At 44.4% G+C, this 6,000-nt stretch overlaps 1 pseudogene; it reads left to right on the top strand.

Annotated features, from left to right (window-relative positions):
• The first annotated feature begins 931 nt into the window (after positions 1-931).
• Positions 932-5,610, top strand: LOC138585243 (uncharacterized; annotated as a pseudogene).
• The last annotated feature ends 390 nt before the right edge of the window (positions 5,611-6,000 follow it).

The following is a 6,000-nucleotide window of genomic DNA, read 5'->3' as shown; positions in this document are numbered from 1 at the left end:
AATAAAGTTAAAATCAAGATCTAAACAGATACAACAGACCGCATGAAACTCAGCACGGCCCAGACCTGCCCTGGAAACAGAAGTACTGCAGAGGGCGAGGGGAGCGAAGGCAGGGTATTTTATCTCCAGAAACTGGATGAAGAGCCGCAGGCATACCCTGCTAAGCAGCCTGTTACAATAAGAATGGCGTTTGTGACGAAAACCAGATTGAAATGGGTCGAGAATATTATTAGCTTCCACTTTTGTGTAGCAACAGTTTCTTGGATGATTTTTGAGACAAATGTCAGCAGTTGTTGACTCTTCCCCGAGAGATTACAGCGGACTGTAGTGATTATAATACCGGTTATTTTACGTTTCCTGTTACGTGTCGGCTCTTCAGAAAACCACTTCTTCAGAAACCAATGGGTAATGTCACTGAGCCTACGTACATTACTTATACAGTCTATGATATCAGCGTTGAAATTCATCCTGCCGTCACGTCCTGACGTTGAATCAACAATGGAGGAAAAGCTATCTTTGCCATGTGCGGACATCCAGAGCTCTACGTTACGACTAAAAGACGAAGAAAAAAGGGTTTCTAGGAGGAAAGTGAGCGAGGAAGTTGTGTATTATGTGTTAATTCGAGCTATCACTTGTACTTTTCTGTGAACAAAGTTAGCACTAGCATTAGCCTAAGTTAGCACAACCGTTCACAGCAAACTTTCCCAGGCATACTTGTCTGGTTTACTAGCAATTTAGATTTAAGTTTACGTGTATATATTGTCAGAGTAGATATGCCGCTGGAAGTGGAAGGGACATTTACCAGAAGGAGAGGAGAAAGGAGACGGAGAAGAAGAGTGGGTCAGCAGCAGGGCCAGTGAAAAGGCTGAGGTACTCTGCGGTCCTGTCTTTCCTCAACCCCTTTGTAACCCTGAGAGAGATGAGCAGTAACATGTCTCGTGGGGGCGAGGAAGACAGGACCGCAGAGTATGATGCAGAAGTGGAGGACCAGGATTCAGAGGCTGCAGCAGGGCTGTCACAGAGTGACATGAGAGGTTAGTTAAAGTGAAGACACACATGCACACACACAGCGTGGGAAACTCGTATGGAATATTTTTTATAAATGGATAACTATTGTTTTTTGTCTCAGTAGAGATAATTCTTTACACGATATCTAGAATGAACAATACAAAAGGACAATTTAAGGGATAATTTACTGTACATCAGGGGCTCACTGCAATAAAAGGTTGTGGGAGAATCATAGGCTAGATATTATCATGGCTGGAAATGTGTGATGTATTCATGTGGGTGCATTTGCAAAATGCTTTATGTGCTGTAAATGGCACTGCAAGTTATAATGACCATATATCTGTCAAACAAAAAAAACCAAGACATCTTGGTCACTACAGACAAGCCACATAATCAGTCATCTGATGTCAGTGAGCCAGAGTCTCCCAGTCCTGCTGCTGCACCTGCAGCAGAGATGCCACCCATAGGTACATGACAGAAGTTGGATTTCAATTTATTAATGGTATCATTTTATGCATGAATTGTATGGTTTTTTTTTTACTATGACTATGACTATGAAGTCCTAGTAGAATTCATTGCTTTTCATGTTTGATTCATGTTTTGTTTCTGTTAACTGATTTCAATATTTTAACAATAATTTCACAAACTATGACTGATAAATATTGATAGATGGAACACAGTGGTTTCACAACATATGTTGTTTAAAGCGAATTTTACGATTTTTGATCCGGCGGTCCAACTTGCTCAAGTAACGCGAGGCGAATATTCGCTTCGCGTTACTTGTGAGCGCACAGTAAGAGGTATTTTAAAAAACAAATGGACTTTGAGGGAGAAATATCTTCTTTTCTTGTGATGACTTTAGTGGAAAAGAGGCTTTAAAACAAATGGAAAATAAGGGATTACAAGATGCAGCTTCAGCTGTATATTCTAGACAGAGACAAGTGTGCGGCAACCGATTTCAACGTTGATTTGGTTGAAAACAGGGTATGAGAACTCAAACTTCTACTGTGATTTACAGCTCTAAATGCGACTTGGACTGTCAAGTTATTGCATGATCTCTGCAGGTTACTTGTTATCCGGCAATCAGTGAATGGTCACTTGATCAGTCCATTCAGAAATCTCAGGTCCATCACTCACTCAGCCCTTTCAGCCTCTCTCACTACTCAAATATCTGCCTCCCCTCCCCCGCTTTCGTCAGCTGGAAAGACTCTCCAAGAAAACCAGTTTAACAGTTCACCTCCATGCCTACTCAGACTACCTGCAACAGTACAAGAACACTCTCAACACAGCGCGGTCCACCTACCTCATACACTCTGGCTCCAAAACCCCAAGACTCTCTTCTCCACAATAAACAAACTTCTCAAACCCACCGACAACACCTCCACATCCTTCATCCAAGTGCAACTCTTTCCTGTCATTCTTCCAAAGTAAAACCAACAACATCTACAGCAACCTGTCCACCTCCCCTGCTCCTTCAACCCCCCCACCTGCCTCCCCTCCTACGACCACTCAGCCTCTGTCTCAGTTCTCTCCGTTGTCCCCACAGGAGCTCTCTAACTTCACTATAGCAACATGTGCTACAAACAAATTCCTGTCATTCATGGATATAGAAAAAAATGCATCTATCACAGACAATGTAACCCCAACAACCTCTCTTCACTCTGAAAAGCCTCTTCTACTCACTCCTCCATTTACTTTGGCCTTCAGAACTGCCACTCTGCCGTAAATAAAATACTTTTCCAAACAAATGGTAAATGGTAAATGGACTGTACTTATATAGCGCTTTTCTAGTCTTTGCGACCACTCAAAGCTGCTTTTACACTACATATCACATTCACCCAGTCACACATACATTTATACACTGATGGCAGAGGCTGTTACGTAAGTGCCCAACTGTCAATCAGATATCACATTCATACCCGTTGGCTATGCCACCGGGAGCAATTTGGTGTCTTGTGTCTTGCCCAAGGACACTTCAACATGTAGCCTGAGGTAGCTGGGGATTGACCTTCCGATTGAAAGACGACCGACTCTACCGCTGAGCCACAGCCGCCCCACACTTACAAAACTGTCAGATATTCAGGTACTAGCCTTGACTGAAACCTGGATCCGTCCGGAAAACACTGCCACACCAACTGCACTCTCTGTAGACACAGTGTTCTCACACACCCCGCTCTGTTGGATGTGGAGGCGGTACAGGTGTCCTCATTTCAAAAACTGGAAATTCAGTAAGCTAACCCCAGTAAGCAATAACTCATCATTTTAATACCATGCAATCATGATTATTGCTCCCATCAAAATAAATGTTATTGTCATATACCGCCGACCAGGATACCATCTGGACAACTTTGTTGAGGAACTGGACATGTTACTCTCAGACATACCTGATGATGGCACACCACTTATTGTCATGGGAGACATGAACATTTACATGGACAAAGCCCAGGCAACAGACTTCCTATCTCTTCTGTCCTCTTTTGACCTCAAACAGGTCCTTACCCCTCCAACACATAAGGCAGATAATACTCTGGATCTCATTTTTACTCGCAACTGCCCCACAGCAAATCTGACCATCACCCCGCTACATCTGTCAGATCACTTCTTTATTCAATTCACTGTCTCGCCACTGGAACTCCTCCAAACTCCTTTGAACATCCGATCCATTACACAAACCCAGTTTTCTAATGAGGTCTTGGCTACCACACCTCCTCATAAGGAATTCACCACACTCTGTGTAAATATGGCTACAAACACACTCTGTTCCTTACTAGCCTCCTCGATAAACAAACTCTGCCCCCTAGTGTCCAAACCAGCTCGTAACACCCCCCCAGTACATGGCTCGCCGAGGTCATCAGAGAGCAAAGGGCAGGGCTCAGGACAGCAGAGAGAAAATTATGTAAATCCAAAGAGTCCACTGCCCTCAGTGATTACCATCAACGACTTCTTCCGTGTCTTTTTCCAACAGTTTAAAAACTGCTGAGACTGCTTATTATCAAAACAAGATCTGTGGTGCATCTGATGTTTGAAAAAATCTGCTTTTAACTCACTCCTCTATTCTCCGTCTCCCCCAACCTCCACTCTCACTCCAGACATGCTCACCACATTCTTTACAAATAAGGTTTCTACCATCAGAAATCAGTTCTCTGAGCCTGACCAACTCAGCCTGCAGCCACCAGCCAATAGCCCCACCCTGCAGTCTCCCAGATTATCAACTCTTCACTGTCAACAGGTGTGCTCCCCACTGCAAGCTCAGGTCACCCCACTGCTCAAAAAACCCACCCTCAACCCAAACCAGGTTGAAAACTACAGACCAGTTTCACTTCTACCCTTCCTGTCAAAAATACTTGAGCGCAGAGTTTTTAATCAAGCCTCTGACTTCCTGTCCAAGAATAATCTGTTGGACCCAAATCAGTCTGGCTTTAAGCGGGGCCACTCCACCGAAACGGCACCACTGTCGGTAATGGAATCACTTCGTCTGGCTAAAGCTGCTGGACAGTCCTCAGCTCTATTGCTGCTAGATCTGTCAGCTGCCTTTGACAAAGTAAACCACCAAATCCTCCTCTCCACTCTCTCTGAGCTTGGTATCTCAGGATCTGCCCTCCTCTGGTTCATGTCCAACTCTCAGGGAGATCTTTTAGAGTATCTTGGAAAGGAGAAGTGTCCAAACCCCACAGCCTATCCACGGGGGTGCCTCGAGGGTCAGTGCTCAGTCCCCTTCTATTTTCAATATATACCACCTCACTTGGAGCAATCATTCGCTCCCAGGGTTTCTCATACCATTGCTATGCAGATGATACCCAGCTCTTCCTGTCATTCCCACCAGATGACACTACAGTCCCGGCACGTGTCTCGTCATGCCTTGCCGATATCTCTAAATGGATGAAAGAACGACATCTTCAGTTCAACCTATCCAAGACTGAGCTCCTTGTCATCCCAGCCAGTCCCTCTATGCAACTACAGATCAACATCCAGCTTGGACAAACTGAAGCTAGCCTTTAAGGTTCATGTGGCCTCGATTGCTCGGTCCTGACGATTTGCCCTGTACAACATCAGGAAGCTCAGACCCTACCTTTCAGAGCATGCACAACTGCTGGTACGGGCTCTCGTGATATCACGCATTGATTAATACATTTCCCTACTGGCAGGCCTTCCTGCATGTACATTCAAATCTCTGCAGATGATCCAGAATGCAGCAGCGCGACTGGTCTACAATCAACCCAAAACAGCACATGTCACTCCACTCCACAGTCGCAGCTCGCATCAAATTCAAACCCTGTTGCTTGCTTACAAAACAGCAACAAAAACGGCTCCTGCCTACCTGAACGCCCTCATCCAGGTCTACACTCCGTCCCGCCCACTAGGCTCTGCCAATGAAAGGTGCCTGGTACTCCCATCACAACAAGGCCCTAAGTCGCTAACTAGACTTCTCTCCTCAGTCGTCCCCAGGTGGTGGAATGAGCTACCAAACTCCATTCAGTCCGCAGAGTCCCTTTCACCTTTAAGAAGAATTTAAAGACCCAGCTCTTTATGAACAACTCTGACCTTAATGATAATGATGCCATTTATGATGATGACACTGAGGATGTGGTTTACGTTGATTAGGATTCTCATGATGATGATGACTATATTGACCTTGTTGATGTTGCTGATCATGATTATTATAAAAAAAAAACACCCTGTGCACTGCCTGTCTGCACCAGTGTCCGATCGCACTTGAAACTGTTTGTTGGCACTCATTGACTTCGTTCCCTCCTGTCTCGATCGTTGCTTGTGTTGTATTAGCTCTCAGATGTACATCGCTTTGGACAAAAGCGTCTGCTACATGAAATTGTAGCATTGTAACATAAAGCACAGTAGGGGGTTACTTAAAGTAATTTATACAACAGTTATTATGTTTATTCTAAAACACTATATGGGTATAGAGAAAAGTTTATTAAACATTTAGCCCAGATGTTGATCTATTTTCAATATTGAAGAAACAGTGTTTCGGCT

Source organism: Semicossyphus pulcher, unplaced genomic scaffold (genome assembly GCF_022749685.1).
Source record: "Semicossyphus pulcher isolate SPU_LCO1_2020_fin unplaced genomic scaffold, fSemPul1.0.p SCAF_11, whole genome shotgun sequence".
Lineage (NCBI taxonomy): Eukaryota > Metazoa > Chordata > Actinopteri > Labriformes > Labridae > Semicossyphus > Semicossyphus pulcher.
This window is presented reverse-complemented; position numbering and strand designations above follow the sequence as displayed.